Source organism: Hibiscus syriacus, unplaced genomic scaffold, assembly GCF_006381635.1.
Source record: "Hibiscus syriacus cultivar Baekdansim isolate YM2019G1 unplaced genomic scaffold, ASM638163v2 tig00111151_pilon, whole genome shotgun sequence".
Taxonomy (NCBI): domain Eukaryota; kingdom Viridiplantae; phylum Streptophyta; class Magnoliopsida; order Malvales; family Malvaceae; genus Hibiscus; species Hibiscus syriacus.
This window is the reverse complement of record NW_024062999.1, coordinates 1,275,484-1,296,230: the sequence shown is the minus strand read 5'-3', so window position 1 is coordinate 1,296,230 and position 20,747 is coordinate 1,275,484. Positions and strand designations below refer to the sequence as shown.

The window sequence follows — 20,747 nt, the reverse complement described above, 5'->3', positions numbered from 1 at the left end:
TATCAAGAGTTTAAGTCTTAGTATTTATGAAAGGAGAAACCTTAATTGAGAGAGTCGTCCTACAATATATCGATTTAAAATTCGATCAAATATAATCGATTAACACATCATATACAAGTGATTAAAAAATTACCTATAATTTCTCTAGTTAATCAAATGGACCATACCCCTATTTGCCTCTGGGTTCACACCTCGTTGAAATCAACTAGCAACAAACACGAGTAATACATGAATCAAGCCTACAACATCGGTTATTATTAGCTAAAATATTTGAGTTTAATATGTTTTGATCCAATTTCAATGTAAGTTTTTAAAAATTAAAATTAAAATTGATCAGGATTGAGTTTAAAGATGATATGTTCTAGCCTATCTTAGTTTAATTATAAAATTATTCTTACATACAAACATATATAGACAAAAGCAAAAATTTATGTATGAAGATATGAATTTAAAAAGTTATAATAAAAATTATAAGGGTGCGAAGTTATAAAATTTTAAGTGATACGAAAAAAACCTAAAACATAAAAAGATTTAAAATTTATAGGGGTGCAACTGCACCCGGTCCATCCTTGTTTATATATATATATATATATGATAAGTGTAAAGTTTATATGAAAGAAACAACTATAGAAGAAGTTAGGAGAGAACAGAGAACAACAACAAATTATAGCAGAACAATATAGCAATTTCACGGCAACCTCAACACATAAATGATTTCAGGCTTACCTCTTAGCATGCACGCCCACTGCAGCTCATGACCACCATTTAATGACAGCCTTGGAAACATGGCTGGCAAAACTCGTCTCCATACCCTCTTCGAGTAGTCGCACCCAAAAAACAAGTGATCCCGAGAATCTCGCTATCGTAGGCAGAGATTACAAGTACCATCAATGCTCAAACCGAAAGAAATTAACTGGTCTTTGATAGGTAATAGTCTATCCATACAATAGTCGAATTTTTCGGAATACTATCAAAGTGCCACAGGAGCCTGTTCCAAGGGCCTTTCTCCCCTTGCCCTCCCTGATCTCCTTCTAAATTGCAGCAGCCGATAATTGGGCCCCCAAAAGAAAGCCTCGAAAACCAACAGTTAGGGGAGCACTCCATTTAGGGATGGATCTAGACGGGTGCGGTCACCCTTGAAATTTTATAATTTCGTTTCACCTCCTCGGACGGAGCATCGGCCGAGGTGGTAGTGGGAAAATACTCGTATTTCCAGCAAGCAAACTTAGGTAGCGAAAGGTTTGGCGAAATTATATCGAGGACGATCTATGGGCGAGAGTTTATTTGTTGATCCCCTTCAACTGTGGCTGCCATGATCGTTCTTGAAGCTTTTTGAAGTTATTTTTTAATTATTGTCCTGTTTAAGCAAATAAATAAATCTGAATTAAATCTACAGATGTTAGGATTTGAACCTGAAACATTGTCATTAAGTCAATGTAAGATAAACAACAATTGAGAGTTTATATGAAAAGAATCCATATGTACATATATGTATCGCTTGTGGTTAGAGACTGAGGTAAGATTTGAGTCGGGAGACGAATTTATAAAATTTTGAGGAAGTAAAAATATATTTTCAATAGAAAATACTTAAATTACATGGGAATTTAAAAATTTTAGGAGACAATCGCTCCAATCGACTCCCTTCTCGGTCCATTCCTGTTTGTAGTTTTACCTTGCAATGCAATTCTTCAGCAACATGAAAACTAATTTTCTCCATAAGAAGTTTCTAAAGCTGCTGTTATTTGCATTAATGGAAAAAGCATGCCAAATGCCTTTCAAGCTGTCAGGTGGCAAGTGAACCTCAATCCAATGCCAATACAAGACGTTGTCATAGTCAAATACCAACCCAAGTTTTGACCTTAATATTCACTCCCCATGACTAAATCTGATCATTACTTCAAATAACCTCGTCTTAATCCCCAGATTGAAAGCATTTGACTTTGACTGGTTTGTATAATGACTCTTGCTTCAAACCAATATATAGTTGGTCTAGTGGGATAAGACATTGAATCTCTTAGGTAAGGTCGAGAGTTTAAATCCTGGCGTTTGAGAATGAAACAAACTGGATTGAGAGGACAGGTCTCTGTAAAACCTGATTCGGAATAATCAGTCAATAGATTAAATACCGGTGGTTAAACAAATAAAAGGCTATTGCTTCAAGATTTGACTGAATAAATTTCAGTCACTGGCTCATTGCCATGGTTCAATTCAGCTCTCCCTCGGAGTCATGACCCTGAAAATAGCACAAAGATTGAATATCACACCGAGTCTTGTTCCTAATGGCCACAAGGTGAAAGATTTATGAAAAGACAGACCACCAAACATTGAATTAGCTTTGCCATTTTTGTACCTTTCTGCCTGCAAAAAGAAGAAAAGAAAAAGATGGAATATGGTGCTAGATATTGTAATCTATAATTCACCATTGTCTAAGCAAACCAACATTCTCTCTCTCTGGATTTTGGCCCTCTAAATGCTTCATTTGTTTCACCTACCATGAATCACTCCATCTTGCCAAAATGGGGTGGCTCAGATCCCTCCTCTTCCCATTGAAGAAGCTCTGGTTTCGGATGCACTCGGCTCCAAGAAAGAGTATTTTCTTCTCAAAATGCCTATCATTTCAGTTCATTCGGATCATTTTTTCTGCAATATTTTGCAGCATACCATACAATACACATTCTTCATTCATTCATCATGATTGAACATGTTTTTTATAGTTTTTTTGTGTGATTTTTCAGGTAGGGGGATATATATTTTATATGAAGATGTGAAGTCATGCACAGATGAGGATGTTCATGTACTCTGGTCAATACTGGTAGAATCTCATGCACCCCAAATCAAATCAAAACAATGAAGCATTTCAAGTATATCTTAAACCTCCTTTAGTATCTACTTATCGGCAAAAATAAATGCTATTGGAAGTAAAAAAAAAAAAACCTTTTTTTCCTTCTCTTGTTTACACTGTAAAGGTTCTGTTTGATCATGACAATGAAGTGATTTAGTCTATTGTTCTAAAAAGATAAGTCCCAGTAAACAAAATGCGGACATACACTTAACTAATCTACCTACATAACTAAGCTGGATGAATATCATCCATCATTTAAGTTCCTAGCATTATGATCATCATCTTGATCAAAAATACATTGAAATGAAGATATACAAAACTACCGTGGAATTCACCGTCGTTTATTTATAGTTTTAAGCGACCTTGGAGCCCTCCTCCATCTCCATTTTAAGCCACCAAGCTCTAATATCGGTCGACAATGACATAAACATCGTCCGCTTATCTTTGTTAAGGAATAGTTTTGTGGCAAAGTAATATAATTGGCTCTTTTTTGGAACTTCTTCCTCCATGTTATCCAGCAATTGAATTGCCTTGGGGATGTCGTATGGCTCAGAACTTGACTTGGCTGATGTTGCGGTACTCATGCTTTCGGCCGCACTACACAATCTAACTATCTGCCTAGACAGTTTCGAAACTCTCCCAACTAGTTTTGGTACTCTCTTTACCCTTGTTGAGATGAGAAGAGTCCGAATCCGGGGATTTCTTCTTCTGGTGGGGTGGCTCTGACTGGTGCTCTGATTCAGAGTGAGCCAGATGACTCTGTTCCATAAAACTGGTTATCTATCTCATGCAAATGTTCACCCATTGCCTTTTTCGGCATTTGAATCTCCTCTACAGCGACAACAACCTCCTCGACCTCTATTCTAGGTGGTTCATCATCATCGGTTCCATCAATCAACTGTAAACCAAATGTGTGCACAAACATTGGGTCGTCATTGATACCCTGAAACATCCAATCCAATTTGTTTTCCAGTTCTGGATCAATACTACCATTTTTAAACTTCGTAGCCTCGGGCATTATCTGCACATTTATATACAAGCATTATTGATCTTACATACAAGAAAATGAAAAAAAAATATCAATAAACACTTCGTTATGAGAGTCATTCATGTACCTTCAACTTCTTTTCCCACCAAACCTCTGAAGTATCGAGATTGTTCTTATTTGGATCCCAACCCAGACATGTATCGTTCCCTTTGAGCTGTTTCCATAGCTTCCATTCTTTTTTAAGTAGATCCCACCGATTCTTCAGTTGCGACTTCTCATACTCTTTACCAGTTTCTTTGTTAAAATTGCAACCAACCTAGACCATCCTTCCTTTTTAAAGTAAGATCCTCTCCTGCAATTATGATCTTTTTCCTTTATACAAAGATCGCAGAATATCATCGCTAAGTTCCTGTCCCATACAGCCTTGATCTTCTCGTTACTCCTACCACGAGGAACTTCTGTTGTAACGAATCGAGCATTTTTCATCTATAACAAAAGTAACAGAAAAACAGAATCATATAAACTTGCTGACAATAGAAAAAGAAAAGAAAAACATTGTTACATCCCAATTTAGGGGCTAGAGTTTAATAATTTTAAGTATCGAATTAAAGTCGTAATAAGAGAGAAATTGAGGACCAAATTGTAATTTTTTAAAGTTATAGCTCGATTTTGGAACTTATGAGAAGTTCAAGAACTTAACTCTGAATTTTACCATTTTTGTTAATAGAAAATAAACCCCTAGGTGATATACCCGAAAATTCCCCCAATTGAGCAACCCCCTTCGCCGGCCATATCCACTCAAAATTCTTTGTCGTCCGACCGCTATTCGACATACCGTCACCCCCATCGTGACCGCCGACTCAAGCTGACTAAAACCCCTATATCCCTCACCGAAAATCAACTCTGATTGTCGTGATAAAGGCCTTCGAAACCCACTGAAAACCTAAGTCTATCGTCGTTTATTTCTTTATTTTTTCGCCGATCTCGACGTTTGGTTACTTCACCGCCCTCACTTCTTGACTCCCCACTGTCGTGCGAGCAAAACCCAACATATGGGTGATTCCACCGTCGCTGATTTCATCGTATGTCACCAAGGTAAGCTTTCGATTGTTCTTTTAGTTATTTCAGCATGGATTTGGCTTGTTATCTGGGTTGATTTGAGTTGTTTTGTGGTGTAGTGAAGTAAGTGGAGCGATCGGACCGTTGAAACTGGCCCTGTCACCACCGTAAGCACTGCTACGATCCGATAGTGCACGTGAGACTTATTTGCCGATCCAGGAAGCTTCTGGAATTAATCCAACTGGACCGAACCAGTCCAGTCAAATCGGTCTGAGCCGGGTCTGTTTGATCCGTAAGTCAAAATTTTCGAAAAGTCCTATTTTATGTTTTTCGATGTCCTGAGTCCGAATCCGAAGTCTGTTTTTTCCAAATTCGCACCCAATAAGTCATTTTTCAGTGTTTTATCTTCAAATTCAAGTTCGGTTTTTGACGTGGAATTAAAGTTCGAGGGCGATCGAATGGAGTTTAAATGTTCAATCGGGGGAGCACACCAATTGAGGTAATACTCTACTACCTTTTGATTGCTTTCCGGAACACATTGATAATTGGTAAATGTATGAATGGAAATAATTGGTCCATGAGGTGTATTTAATTATCATTGGACTTAAACTGAATATTGAATAACGGTATAACACTGTAGAAGACTCAGATTACTCGCAAAAGAAATTGGTAGACTGATCGAAAATAATTTTAAGTCCATGAATTATGTAATAATAAATTGATCTCAAAACCCAAAATTTTGATTTATTTCTTTAAAGGGTAAATGCGAGGAATACATGACTATTGTTGAACTATGTTTTGATATAACAATTTAAGACAAAATGGTTTTTGGACTTGAATTAAATTTACAATATGTTTTTGGACTTAATTGAATTTATTCAAAGTTTTTAAAAGGTTTCAAAAATAATTCAAAGTCAATTAAAATTCTGATTTGAGCCAAAAATATTTTAAGGGGTTTCAAGATTGCCCAGGGGGTACAGATTCCCCCCCAGGGGGTACAGATACCCCGGGTACAGATACCCCCCCCAGGGGGTACCGATTCCCCCCTGTCTAAAGCTCAAAAACAGAATGTCCAGGGGGTACCGATTCCCCCCAGGGGGTACCGATTCCCCCTGTTCAACAGCCCAACGGTCATAATATTTGAATATTATGAAGGGGTATCGATTCCCTATGAAGGGGTACCGATTCCCCCCATTCTGGGCAACCTTTTTGAGTAGAAAAATCATTCCCAAACGGCTCCAAAACATCCCCAACGGCTATATACGACTTCAAACTCATTCCAATCTATAAATACAAGCTGAGGACACTTGAAGAAGTAAGAGAACAACTATCCAAGTAATCAAACACAAGAGAAGAGGTTTTCATTATTATTTCATCTTTCTCTTGTAAATATTTTGTTCTTGTGAGCTTAATTCTTGTAAACACCTACCTTAGAGAGGTTTTATTGTTTACATCTTTTATCCTTTTGTAAAGGGGAAAGGTTATAGCTTAGCCCGTGTAAAAGCTAGGGAAAGGTTCTAGTTTAGCCCGGAAAAACTAGGGAGTTGTAAGGTTATCTCTTTGTCCTCAAAAGAAAGAACAAATTAGTGAATTTGTTGGAAAATCCTTGGTGAGGAGCTAAGGTAGTGGACGTAGACTTTGATTGAGAAAGTCGAACCACTATAAATCGCTGTGCAATTCTCTATCTTTCAATCTCCTTACTCCCTAAACACAAAACCGTTCCGACCCCTCTTTGCAAATCGTTCCGGTTGTCGTTTCGAGCTTCCGAAAATCCCAACAATTGGCATCAGAGCCTAACTCGTTAAGAAGGTTTAACCACCTTGAGACGATCCTCGAAGAAGCTCTACCAATTCCCGACACAACCGAGAAGATGGCTTCTACCTCCGGCTCGTTCCACATGGAAGACTCCCTACCAACCGACAAACCTCCATACTTCAATGGAGTCAACTATCATCATTGGAAGAAATTAATGAAAGTATTCATCCAATCCAATGATCTTGATGCATGGGAGATAATCGAGAACGGCTACTCTTCTCCAAAGAAGAAGGAGAAGAAGATGAGTGACAAAGAACGGAAGAAAGCTCAACTTAATGCCAAGGCCATGCACATGTTGTTTTGTGCATTTGGTCATGAAATCTATGAAGGGGTTTCTTCATGTTCAAGTGCCAAGGAGCTTTGGAATAAGCTTGAGAAAATCCATGGAAACAAGAAAGAAGAACCAACAAAGGTGGTGTCTCTAATGGCTTGTGAAGAGCCCGAGGTATCTTCTAACTCAAATGAATTTAATTCATATACGTTTGATGAGTTACAAGATGCTTTTAATAGGTTATATTCGGAGTTTGAGACCATGAACTCCAAATATAAGAAAATGATTTCAAAATTTAAAATCGAAAATGATTTTCTTTTGAAAACAAAAATAGATTTTGAAAGCCAAAATGAAATTTTGAAAAAGGATTTAGAGCTTTCAAAAATAAAAATTGAAAGTTTTGAAAAAGAAAATTTTGATTTAAAAGTTAAGCTTGAATGCTTAACAAAAGAAAAAGAAATCATTTTAAATAATTCATTTAGTTCAATAATGACAATATGCTCACATTGTCATTATCATGGTCATAAGGAACATACTTGTCCTTTGAAGAAAGGAAAACGTTTTAAAATTAGGCAAGTATGGGTTCCAAAGGAACAAGGGGCATTGAAACTAACGTCCAAGGATCCAAAGCAATTTGGATACCAAAATCGAAATGAATGTCTCTTGTAGGTGTGTGGGAGCAATTGTGAAAATAATGATATTCAAGATGCTCTAGCCACACATGAAAAAGGAATGGGTAACCTCTAAGCTTAATGCTTTTAATTTTGGTTATTTGGTTGCTCATTTGATTTTAAGCATGCATGAGTTTTGGTTTTAAATGATTATGCATCATTGTTTTAATCTCATGTATGTTGAAAAGATGATTATGATGAACATTTTAAAGTTATATTAATTTTTAAGAATTTTTAGTTCATCATAATAAAATTTTGGTCAAAATTGGTTTTAATGCAAATGATATCTCTCTAACAATTGATATCAATTTTTCAAATAATTTAATTTTACAAATTTTAAAATTTTTGACCTAAATTTAAATGATTATGCATGTGGTTTAAATGAAAATGATATCTCTTTAACAATTGATATCAATTTTTTTTTAATGCATAACATTTTTCGAAAACTTTATGCAAATGCACTTAATTTTAACAATTGATATTTATATCAAATTTCAACAATTGGTATTGCATAAAGTATTTTAGTCTTGGATAAATTGAATTTCATGTGCTACTAACTTGTTTGTTATTCTTTGTTGAAATTCAATTTTGTTTAAGTGTCAAGTTCTTAAAAGCTAAATTTTGATTGGAATGCATTTATTAAGGGGGAGCTTTTGATTTTTCAAATGATTTTAAATGTAAAATTACTACTTACTCTCCAAAGTTATTTTGAACATCAAAGATTGAATTATTTTTAATATAACAAAAAGGGGAGAAGTTTGGTTTGAAAAATTCAATTTCTTAATAAAAAAATTCAATTTCTTAATGAAAAAGGGGAGCTTAACATTTTCATATGTTTTCCAACAACTAGGATCTTTTTCATTAAACATTTATTAAGGGGGAGTTTTGCCAAAAACAATTTTTCAAATGTTTTGTTATATCAAAAAGGGGGAGATTGTTGAACTATGTTTTGATATAACAATTTAAGACAAAATGGTTTTTGGACTTGAATTAAATTTACAATATGTTTTTGGACTTAATTGAATTTATTCAAAGTTTTTAAAATGTTTCAAAAATAATTCAAAGTCAATTAAAATTCTGATTTGAGCCAAAAATATTTTAAGGGGTTTCAAGATTGCCCAGGGGGTACAGATTCCCCCCCAGGGGGTACAGATACCCCGGGTACAGATACCCCCCCCAGGGGGTACCGATTCCCCCCTGTCTAAAGCTCAAAAACAGAATGTCCAAGGGGTACCGATTCCCCCCAGGGGGTACCGATTCCCCCTGTTCAACAGCCCAACGGTCATAATATTTGAATATTATGAAGGGGTATCGATTCCCTATGAAGGGGTACCGATTCCCCCCATTCTGGGCAACCTTTTTGAGTAGAAAAATCATTCCCAAACGGCTCCAAAACATCCCCAACGGCTATATACGACTTCAAACTCATTCCAATCTATAAATACAAGCTGATGACACTTGAAGAAGTAAGAGAACAACTATCCAAGTAATCAAACACAAGAGAAGAGTTTTTCATTATTATTTCATCTTTCTCTTGTAAATATTTTGTTCTTGTGAGCTTAATTCTTGTAAACACCTACCTTAGAGAGGTTTTATTGTTTACATCTTTTATCCTTTTGTAAAGGGGAAAGGTTATAGCTTAGCCCGTGTAAAAGCTAGGGAAAGGTTCTAGTTTAGCCCGGAAAAACTAGGGAGTTGTAAGGTTATCTCTTTGTCCTCAAAAGAAAGAACAAATTAGTGAATTTGTTGGAAAATCCTTGGTGAGGAGCTAAGGTAGTGGACGTAGACTTTGATTGAGAAAGTCGAACCACTATAAATCGCTGTGCAATTCTCTATCTTTCAATCTCCTTACTCCCTAAACACAAAACCGTTCCGACCCCTCTTTGCAAATCGTTCCGGTTGTCGTTTCGAGCTTCCGAAAATCCCAACAACTATGAAATTATGAAAATACCCTTATGAGGTAAAAATGACCAAGTTGAACTGAATGAAAATATCGTATGTATCTGAATTGTGGAAACAACTAAATTACTTTAAAAACTCCTACGTGAACGGGGTAAACTTGAATTCCAAATTACATAAGTACTCTCAAAGACCTAGAATCAAGCTAATAACTTGGATAAGTCTGGAAATGATGATGAACTTATATGATGTACCGTCCATAAGGATTTTGAATTATGAATCCATCACGTTATCATTTCGTGATACCGTTGTAACACAAAAATGAAATAAATACCATTGAAGTACATGTTAGTCTCCCTAAGATTCATTCAATGACGATCTTGATTTTGATCAGCTCAACTAGTGCAGTCAGTGTTAAGAAATGAATAATAGTGAAGTATCACGGTACGAATGATTGACAAGTATCGTAGTGTTCGGATATGTAGTTCAATCGGACTCAGAATCCTGATAATTCAATATTTATATAATCTTGAAATCTTAAATAACTCTGAATGGATATATCTGGCAAATTACCAAAAAAATGTACATATGTTTAGATTGAAATGAATTTATTGAAATATCATCGAGCTATGGAATATTAAAATAACTCCGATACTCAAATGATTGAAATACCCCTGAACCCCAATAGGATTAAAATACCTTGAACTTCAAGATGACTGAAGTAACCTCGAGTGTTGAAGTAACCTGAATATCCTAACGGATTGAAATAAGTGAATTTCTTTGGATAAATTCTAGAAACACCAACAAACTTATGTTGTATCATCCCTAAAGGTTATGGAGCATAACTCAAGTGTGCTGAGTATTCTTGATACCGATACATCCCAGAAATGTATAATACCATCAAATACATGATTGTCTCCTCTAGTTCCGTTCGGTGGTGATTCTGAAAGTGACCAGTTCAACAAGTGTAATCAATATTAAGAAGTGATTTTTCGTGTAGTATATCAGTCTGGAATATTGAAAAATTTATAGGGTGGAGATCGGTTAGTACGATTTGACTCAAAATCATGATAATTCAGTATAAATTCAGAATATTGCAAACTACTATTTTACCCTTATTGGATTAAGTTACTAAGAATCCATCAGAAATTAAAATGTCCAGAATACTCCTATTTACCTGAATAATGGGAACACTTATGTTATGTCTAAATCTTCCATAACTCTGTTGTAAAAGGTTCTGAATGCTTCCTGATACTCAATTGCCTCCAAAAAGTATCTGAATACTGTATGATTTTGATAAACCTATTTCCGTTTGAATGATGAATCAATTAGCTATCAAACCCCTTGTATAGAGATCTTGATTTTGAAATCCTATTAAATTACAAAAGGTTCATGATTCCCTACATGATAAATACCAAGTATCTCCGAATAATATTTGGATCATCTAGTGTGTTCCTTATGTGACATGTAAATGTTTTACCTGTTTTAAACGAGATTTTCCAATATCACTGATTTAATGGTTTATAAACTATGGTTACTTGAAATATGTTTTCACCGTAAAATATGATTTTTTTTATTTATGGATCATGAAATCTACTGGTTTATGAACTATGGTTACCTGAAATGTGTTATTTGGTTTCCTATTTTCACTGGAAAATACGATCGTTCCTGATTTATGGATCATAAAATCTATTGGTTACTGCTTGAATTGTTTAATTGGGACATTATCTGGGTAGGCTAGAGTATGGAGATCCAGTTATGATCAAGCTGGTAAATTCTTATAGACCTAAGGTGACCTTTGGGTAGGCTCTGAGGCCCGAGAAACTTTCTTGGGTAGGCTCTCAGGCCCCAAGACACTCTCTTTGGTTAATCATGGGACTACATATGGTGTACGAGTAGAGGGCAGTTATATGGTTTTTTTCATTTTCACGCTTACGAGATTTTACTGGATCACGATCCAGATATTACTATTACTGTTAAATCTGTTTTCTACCGAATACTGTATGGGTAGGATTTTGGAGTATGAAGGTTCAGCTCTGATCAAGCTGGTAAATCCTTACAAACCTAAGGAGACCCTTGGGTAGACCCAAGGCATTCCCTTAGGGTGACTCATTTGATGTGTGCTTAGGGTAAGTCCTTATGGATGCAGTTCTAGGGAACTGCATAAAGGTGTTTGGTTGGAGGGTTTTACTATAGTTTTAAAAATATGTTTTAAACGGTTACTGTTTTAAAAATATCTGTACCTTTTCATTGGTTTTGTGGGTACACACTAGACACCATATTATGATCTCCTGAACCTGATTCTATGAACATTTCCTCGAAAATGTAACTTTCATGTCCTTTATTCGAAGAAATATCAGTGGAATCTCAGCTTATCCTGGAAACTTGTAGACATCTAGATCGACAAGGAAAATTTATGCTTGCTTATTATTTGTATGTCCTTCAACATCACTTGGTAGTTCTGTATTACTGAGCTTCCCAAAGCTCACTCTTTTACTCACCCTTTCAGGTTAAAAGAATCGAATCAGTGCAACTATCGACATCAGTAAGGGAGTTCCACCGACGTTGCTTGCGGAGTACGGTGCATGTAATTAGGGGCATGCAGGTTGTATTTTGTTTTTATATTTGAATATGAAATCTGTTTTATTTCTGAATATTGTTAAATTCTACTTTCGTATTTATATATTGTTTTACGATTTTATATGTTTTAACAAAAATTTTAATTTTTCCTGAATTTTTAATTATGGGTCATTCCGGTGTACCTAATGTGACACCTCAGATCGGGTCACCCACATCGGTCCGTGGGTGTTACAAACATTCATCTGTTAAGAACCGAAGTTGATCGAAGTATAAGCCATTCTGTTTCTGAACAAAAATATATTCTCTAGTCAGAGAATCACACATGGATCAACCGAACAGTACTGATCCAAGCCAATTAACATTCCAGAGTTGTTTATATATACAGCCACACACTTGGAAACGCATATGAAAGTTGATTTCATTCGCAGCTTTGCAGAGATACATATGTTTGACCCAAATCCTAAGTGTGTGTGTGTATCCTGAGATCAAAGAGTTGAACTCGATTCGATAATCTTGCCAAATATTAAAACCATATACATACATGTATGTATGTATATATGCATGTATGCGTGTATAACACACCCATAGGAACAGGTATTCACATACATACAAAACACACATTCTTACATGCAGACATACACATAAACAGTCATACATAAATATATATTCATCCTTACATGCTGATTGATCAACAAGAAGTAGCTACAATTCTTAGCTCTCAATAGTGACCCCTTTTTTGTGCATTGTGAAACTTGAAACCCTAAAATAATACATTAATAAACTAAATATTGTTCAAGCCATGAAAGAATAGCATGGAAAAAACAAACCCTTACGAGAAAAGTTGCAGAGCAACACAAAATAAGCAAACCTCATTAACCAAACAGCATTAAAACAAAAAACCCAGAAATAAAGATCACAGAGGAATCAACTTTTATGAGTACACTCGAAAATCAAACCCCATTTTGGTGGATTGAAAAGAAGAAAAAAGATAGAGAAAATTAAAAGGAAGAAAATGGGTACATTGGGCCGAAATGAGGGCAGAAAATGTATGGATTATACATGAAATAAACGGAAGAGAGATTTTGTTGATGAGAATCTCATTGCGTTTGTCCAAACGCGTGGTTTGATGAGCGTTTAGGTCCTGAACGTGGCCAGGAGATGGAATTTGTGAATTTCGTTTGGGATCGCGTTTGAACGCAGAGTGCAATTATGCCACGTGGAGAAGTTAACGTCATGTTTGGGAGGAAAAAAATTAGTGATAATTTGGGGGAAATAATGCTAGGATATTTTTAATTATCCAAAAAAATGTTAGGATATTTAGTGTAAACTACACATTTAATATATAAGTTATTAATTTTGGTCCGTTTTAGTACTTCAATATTCAAAAATTTCAAAATCATACCTAATGTTTTGCTTTTATTTCATTTTAGTACCCCCAATGTTTAAAACTTAACACGTTTAGTACCTAAACTATCAATTTTGTCCCATTTTAATACCTGAACTTTCAATTTTTTAAAACTTAATTTTAAATTTTGAACCAGAGTACTAAAATGAAATAAAAACTAAACTTTAGGTATGATTTTTAAAATTACTGAAAATTTAGATACTAAAACAGACTAAAAGTGATAGTTTAGGTACTAAACACATAATTTATCCATAATTTTAATACAATAAAAAGGGCTTAATGCATTTTATACACCCTAACGTTTACCTGCTTTCCAATTTGGTATGTAGTGTTTTTTTCCTCAGTAGTGCCTAACATTTATAAAAGTTACTTATATTATATAAAAAATATGGATAAACTACGTACTTACTACTTAAACTATCAATTTTGATCTATTTAGTAACTAAACTTTTAATTTTTTAAAATCATACATAATGTTTAGTTTTTATTTCATTTTAGTACCTTACTATTGAAAAGTTAACGTGTTTAGTACCTAAACTATCAGTTTTGGTCTATTTTAGTACCTAAACTTTCAAAATTTTCAAAACTTGTCATTAAATTTTGAACATGAGTACTAAAATGAAACAAAAACTATTTGATTAAAAATTTGAAGAGATTGAAATGTTATCTATCAAGTTTAAACAAATAAAAAATAGAGAGAAAATAAAAATAATTCGATAGTATTTTCAATGACTCAACTTTAATAGAAATGATAATAAAAGGAGGAATGCAACTGCAATTTTAAATTTGGAAAACTTTAAAAAAATATGAATTTTTAAAGTGCTAAAATAATATTTTTTTAACGATAGTTACGATAAATTATTATAAATTTTAAAAGATTAATGATTAAAATACAATCATCTTAAATGTAGTTTACCCTAAGTTATAATATTCATTTAAAAAACTTTTAATTCCTCGACACTCATGAGGTCAGTAAGCCTAATATTAGGCAACTATCGTGGTCCTTCTTCTCTAGGCAATTTACTTAAAAAAACAACGAAAGATGAGGGAAAAAGATGGCATCATGCATTAAAATGTTAATCTCAACTTCAACAAGAAACTCAACAAAAGATTAATCATCTTTTACCTCTGTTGAACTGAAACCAAAAGTATTTGCCTATTGGTTTTGGTTGGTCAATTGTAAGTTGGTGGCAAAATCACTCAATTAAAACCCAATATCTCTTCCATTCTTTAATTTCTTCAAGACTTTGTTTTCTCAGTGTTGTAGAAAAAAATTGAATGTTGGAAGCTGAATTCTTCGACAGATTTCTTTTGCTATAATCTTAATTCCCAAAGCTTCTTTTATGGTTTATTTTCTTGGTTGATTAAAGGAAGAAATTTAACTTGTTATTAGTTAAGAAGGAAAGTTAAAGTTCCATATTTTTCTCGGGTTAGCCATGGCTCCTGCTTCTGTTCTGTTTGCAGCCACTGGTTTGGTTCAGTGGCTCGGGTGAAGTCTCCAAGGCTCCTCGTGTAGTATTCTTTAGACACCAATGTTTCTGACATGAGGGTTAATGGTTATTTCTCTTTCTCTTTCTCTTTCTCTTTGCTCTTGAATTTTTCATTTTCCTTATTTGTTTCTCCCTTTTGGGGATCTTTTGCGTTCTGGGTATTCTTGTTTTTCTCATCTCTTTGTGTTTGTTTTGGAAGATAAACTTTGTGAAGTTTATTTAATTTAGCTGAATTTTCAAGGACCCCATAGCTCAGACATAAGATTTAGAATATGAAAATGGGGCTTAGAGTTCGTGTTCATTTTTTTAATTTTTTTTGAAGGTGATCTTCGTTCGTTTATTGTTCACGGACATATTCGTTTATATGTTCGTGAATCGTTCGCGAATATGTTCATTAAGCATTTACGAACCTGTTTGTTTAGTATTCGTTTGTGTTTGCGAATATGTTCATTTAGCATTCACAAACATGTTTGTTTACCCTATTTGTGTTCTTCTGCATTCTGGGTATTCTTGTTTTTTTTTTCATGTTTTTTGTCTTCGTTTTGGTAGATAAACGTTGTGAAATTTATTCAGTGTAGCTGAATTTTCAAGGATACCATAGCTCAGACATAAGATTTAGAATCTGAAAATGGGGCTTAAAGTTCTTGGGTCTTATCATTTAAGTGCTGGATGCTGATAATCATGTTGTTCTAAATAGGTTGAATTAAAATTTCATGTCATCATGGTAGATAATTGGATTATTTATTTTCCACCTGAACCTGAATATTACAGGGGTCCAAAGCTGAAGGTGGCGATTATCGGAGCCGGCCTTGCCGGCATGTCAACAGCTGTTCAGCTATTGGATCAAGGCCATGAGGTTTTTCTTATCTCTAGATACTTGTTTTTGACAATATCTTAACCGAATTGACCTTTCAATATGAACAAAAATTACAAAGTAGAACCATATTTTTACAATAATTCGATATGGTGGCAGTAATTTGATGATAACTTCGGTTTCTTCAGGTTGATATATATGAGTCCAGGCCATTCATTGGAGGCAAAGTAGGTTCTTTTGCTGATAGAAAGGGAAACCACATTGAGATGGGGCTGCATGTTTTTTTTGCTTGCTACAACAATCTGTCGCAACCGTCTTTCGGTTGGACCCCGGAATTGGGCTTCGACTTGAAAAATGTAGATTGAGAGTCGCCACCAATCATTTATTTTAAACAAATGGGTTGATCGGATACTCTATTTCTTACCTGATTTGCGTCTTTCCAAATATGTGTCGGGTTCGGGAGTCGATTACGGTCAAGGAATGATTAACACCCTTGAACCGCCCTTTCGGTACTACGTAATTTTCAGTTGTTTTTGATTAAGAAAATTGCAAGTTAAATTAAAAGGTAAAATTTGATCCGAATTACTTACCCTTAATGAGTTTACGGAAATACCCTTAAAAATTAAAATAAGATGTTAAAAGAAAATAATAATAATAAAAGAAAGTAACAAAACTAAAGAGTAAACCAAGGAAATAAATGAAACCAATAATAATAAATATAAAATAATTGGATGAAATAAATATATAAAAAAAATGAAATTGAATAAAATAAAATAAATGAAGAAAAATATATATATACAAAAAAAGAATAAAAAAGGTAAAGTGTTTTTAAAAAAAGAAAAATAATAATAAGAACAAAGAAACTAAAAGCATAATGAAAATAAATAAAATAAAATAAATAAATAAATAAATAAAAATGTATATAATATAATAAAATACTAAATAGTAACAATAATAATAAATAAATGAAAAATAAATATACATATAATATTAACTAAAAAAATAGTAATCATAGAAATATAAAATAAAATGATAAGATATATATATATATATATATATATAACGTTAGGAAAATAATAAAAAAACATAGTAAATAAGTAAACATAGATAAAAAATAATAATATGATATATAATAATAAAAATAATATAATATAACGCAAAGAAAAATGAAAAAAAATTATAATAAATAAATAAATAAAATATAATATATATATATATACATATAAATAATAAGGGTTAAATTAAAATAAAAAATGAATTAGGGGTCAAAATTAAAAGCCAATCAAAGAAAAAAACGACAAAACACGCGGATCCACACGACCCGTTTATAAAAATCCGAATAGTTTTTCAAAACACAAGCCTCGGGGACTAGATCTAAAAAATAGATCTCGAAAACGCCCCCGTTCATCGGCCAAAAACACTTCTCTTAGTTTTCTTTCGAATCAAAACACAGCAAGGGTAAGGAAAAATAACATGCGAATGTATGAACTTTACCTTTCAAAATATAAATGCTTCGAAAAATGGCTACGAGTTGCTTGTAATTTTTTTTGCTTGGTATTTCGTATATCCCCTTGTTGTGTTACAATAGTGAGTTACAATGGCTATTTATAATGCTTGTGGATCCTATCTTTAGGAGTTTAAATAATAGTAGAACTCTATTCTATTTTTAGGAGTTTGAATCCTAGCAAAATTCTATCATATTTTTAGGAGTCTGAATCCTAGTAGGACGAAAATGTGTGTTGACAACTGCCCCTTTTTGCCCATAGTCGTGTAACGGGGATAGGGCAAAGATTAAAAGACACACTTTTCGTTCAGTGAAGTTGAAAATTGACTCTGATGTTTCAATAACTCCCTGTCGAATTGAGTTACGGATGACTCTTCCATCGTGAAGTCGAGTTCATCTTGAAATGATATGAAATTGAAGCCGTAGTTCGGAATTTGAATCAGCACGTGGCTTCCCGTTGCCCTTCGGTCTTCTTCTCGGTTTAAAGACCTTGGATCGGAATCGAACTCAGAAATCTTCATTGACAAATAACTTTTTCTTGACTTAAGCTATGCTGCTTGAAAATGGTTGTTTGTCACTAAGGCACGGCTAACCCAGGTCCTCTTCTAGACTTGAAAACCTCGACTGCAACCGGAAAGTAGTACGAGTGATGTGTCATCGAGCTGAATGGAATCGAACTCGACAATTTTGATGGCAGATAACCCTTCTAGCCTTGAGTTATGCTGTAAATGATGTGCTTTGGAGCTGAGCGTAGTCGAACTCGAAGGTCTTTGTTGACAGATAATCCTTCTTTGAGTTGGATATCCTTCGTCGCGAGGTTGAAATCCAATCTAAAGATGGATGATGCTTGTGTGCACGATTCCCTTCGTCGTGAAATTGAAACCGCGGGTGGCCCCTTCGTCGTGAAGTTGAGCCTGGAATTGGATATCCTTCCAAGTAAGTAGCATTGTTCCGAGTCCAATATCCTCCGTCGTAAAGTTGAAATTGGCTCTGGAACCGGGAAATTGTTTATTGACAACTAGCCGTCCCTTCGTTGTGAAGTTGAACTTGTGTTGTCTCGAGTCCAATATCCTTCGCTATGAAGTTGAAATTGGCTTTGAAATTGGGAAGTTGTTTGTTGACAACCAGCCGTCCCTTCGTTTGTGAAGTTGAACTTGTGCTGTCTCGATTCTAATATCCTTCGCTGTGAAGTTGAAATTGACTCTGAATGAAATTTTGTTGATAATCAGCCACCCCTTCGTCGTGAAGTTGAGCTTGTGTTGTCTTGGGTCCAAGATCCTTCGCTGAGAAGTTGAAATTGGCTCTGAAATTGGGAAGTTGTTTATTGACAACCAGCGGTCCCTTCGTCGTGAAGTTGAACTTGCGTTGTCTTGAGTCCAATATCCTTCGCTGTGAAGTTGAAATTGGCTCTGAAATTGGGAAATTGTTTATTGACAACCAGCGGTCCCTTCGTTGTGAAGTTGAACTTGCGTTGTCTGGAGTCCAATATCTTTCGTTGTGAAGTTGAAATTGGCTCTGAAATTGAGAAGTTGTTTGTTGACAACCAGCGGTCCCTTCGTCGTGAAGTTGAACTTGCATTGTCTGGAGTCCAATATCCTTCGCTATGAAGTTGAAATTGGCTCTGAAATTGGGAAGTTGTTTATTGACAACCAGCGGTCCCTTCGTCGTGAAGTTGAACTTGCGTTGTCAATATCCTTCGCTGTGAAGTTGAAATTGGCTCTGAAATTGGGAAATTGTTTATTGACAACCAACGGTCCCTTCGTCGTGAAGTTGAACTTGCGTTGTCTAGAGTCCAATATCATTCGCTGTGAAGTTGAAATTGGCTCTGGAATTGGGAAGTTGTTTATTGACAACCAGCGGTCCCTTCGTCGTGAAGTTGAACTTGCATTGTCTTGAGTCCAATATCCTTCGCTGTGAAGTTGAAATTGGCTCTGAAATTGGGAAATTGTTTGTTGACAACCAGCGGTCCCTTCGTCGTGAAGTTGAACTTGCGTTGTCTGGAGTCCAATATCCTTCGTTGTGAAGTTGAAATTGGCTCTGAAATTGGGAAATTGTTTATTGACAACCAGCGGTCCCTTCGTCGTGAAGTTGAACTTGCGTTGTCTGGAGTCCAATATCCTTCATTGTGAGTTGAAATTGGCTCTGAAATTGGGAAATTGTTTATTGACAACCAGCGGTCCCTTCGTCGTGAAGTTGAACTTGCGTTGTCTGGAGTCCAATATCCTTCGCTGTGAAGTTGAAATTGTCTCCGAAATTGGAAAATTGTTGTTGACAACCAGCCGTCCCTTCATTGTGAAGTTGAACTTGTGTTGTCTTGAGTGGCACGATATCCTCCGTCGTGGATTTGAAATCGTGGATGTTTGGCTTCGAGCTAGATATCCTTCATTGTGAAGTTGAAATCTACTCTCGAGCAAATTGTGAGTTCGAGAGAAACTTTCAATCTGTCGAGTTGGTCGAAGTGTAGCTTCTTTCTGCTGAGTTAAGCAACCAACATGAATCTTTAAAGGTGCTTTTAAATCGAGTATCCTTCATCTTGAAGTCGAAACTTGACTCTAAAAGCTGCAAAAAATTATGTATGTGGAAAATGATAAATATGATGCTCTAAAATGTATGCATAATATGCATGTAACATGAATTGGTTATATTTTATCTCCTAAAAAAGGTCTGATAATTTGCATTAGGATGTTGAATCCCCAAATGATGCCCCAATATCCAAAATGCCCAATATTTGATGTTGAATATTCAAAGATGCCCCAAATGTTCCTTATTTCTTGCTTCAGCATTGATTCTGAGCATGAGTTTTGTGTCTAAGAGTCACATGTCAATTACCAAGATCCACTCTAGAGAGACTAACTTGTTTGAAAAAAAATGTTTTTCTTTCTCTTTTATTTTCAAAGTTCTGAAAATATCAATAAAGAGATTCGAAAAATATTTAATCAAAAGTTTTGAAAATATTGTCTCTTTCACGGTTTTACAATTGAGACGAATCATAAAACTAGAGTTCATTGGATATCAAATGTTTAATTACAATGTTAATCCTTCAATAAATTATAGCTATTTGACACATGCCAAGATCAAAGCTATCTTTGGGAAATGGTTAAGTAAAGAAAGGATAAAAAGGTCTCAGGTTATTGTGTTTGGTCAAAGGTTTGGCATTTGATGCTCAAAGGTTTGATGGGGTAGCTTGCATGCTCCTCTACCGGAAGTGTTCTCCGACTCCCAGCTTTCATGGTCACATTTGGATTGTGCGATGTCTTATCAAGGAATTTGTGTGATCGCCTCAGTTGCATAATTTTTATATTCGAGCCTTCTTTTCAGGTTTTCAACTCGAATCCTCCTTTGGTTTCAAGACGTTATTCAGGATTTACGTCTTGAACCCCCCTTTGTTATTTTTCTCTACCATGCATTA

At 34.9% G+C, this 20,747-nt stretch overlaps 2 pseudogenes; one reads left to right on the top strand and one right to left on the bottom strand.

The window, feature by feature from the left end:
* Positions 1-3,001: 3,001 nt before the first annotated feature.
* Positions 3,002-13,219, bottom strand: LOC120154844 (annotated as a pseudogene).
* A 1,747-nt stretch (positions 13,220-14,966) lies between these two features.
* The window catches only part of LOC120154788, a 28,775-nt pseudogene continuing 22,994 nt past the window's right edge, over positions 14,967-20,747 (top strand).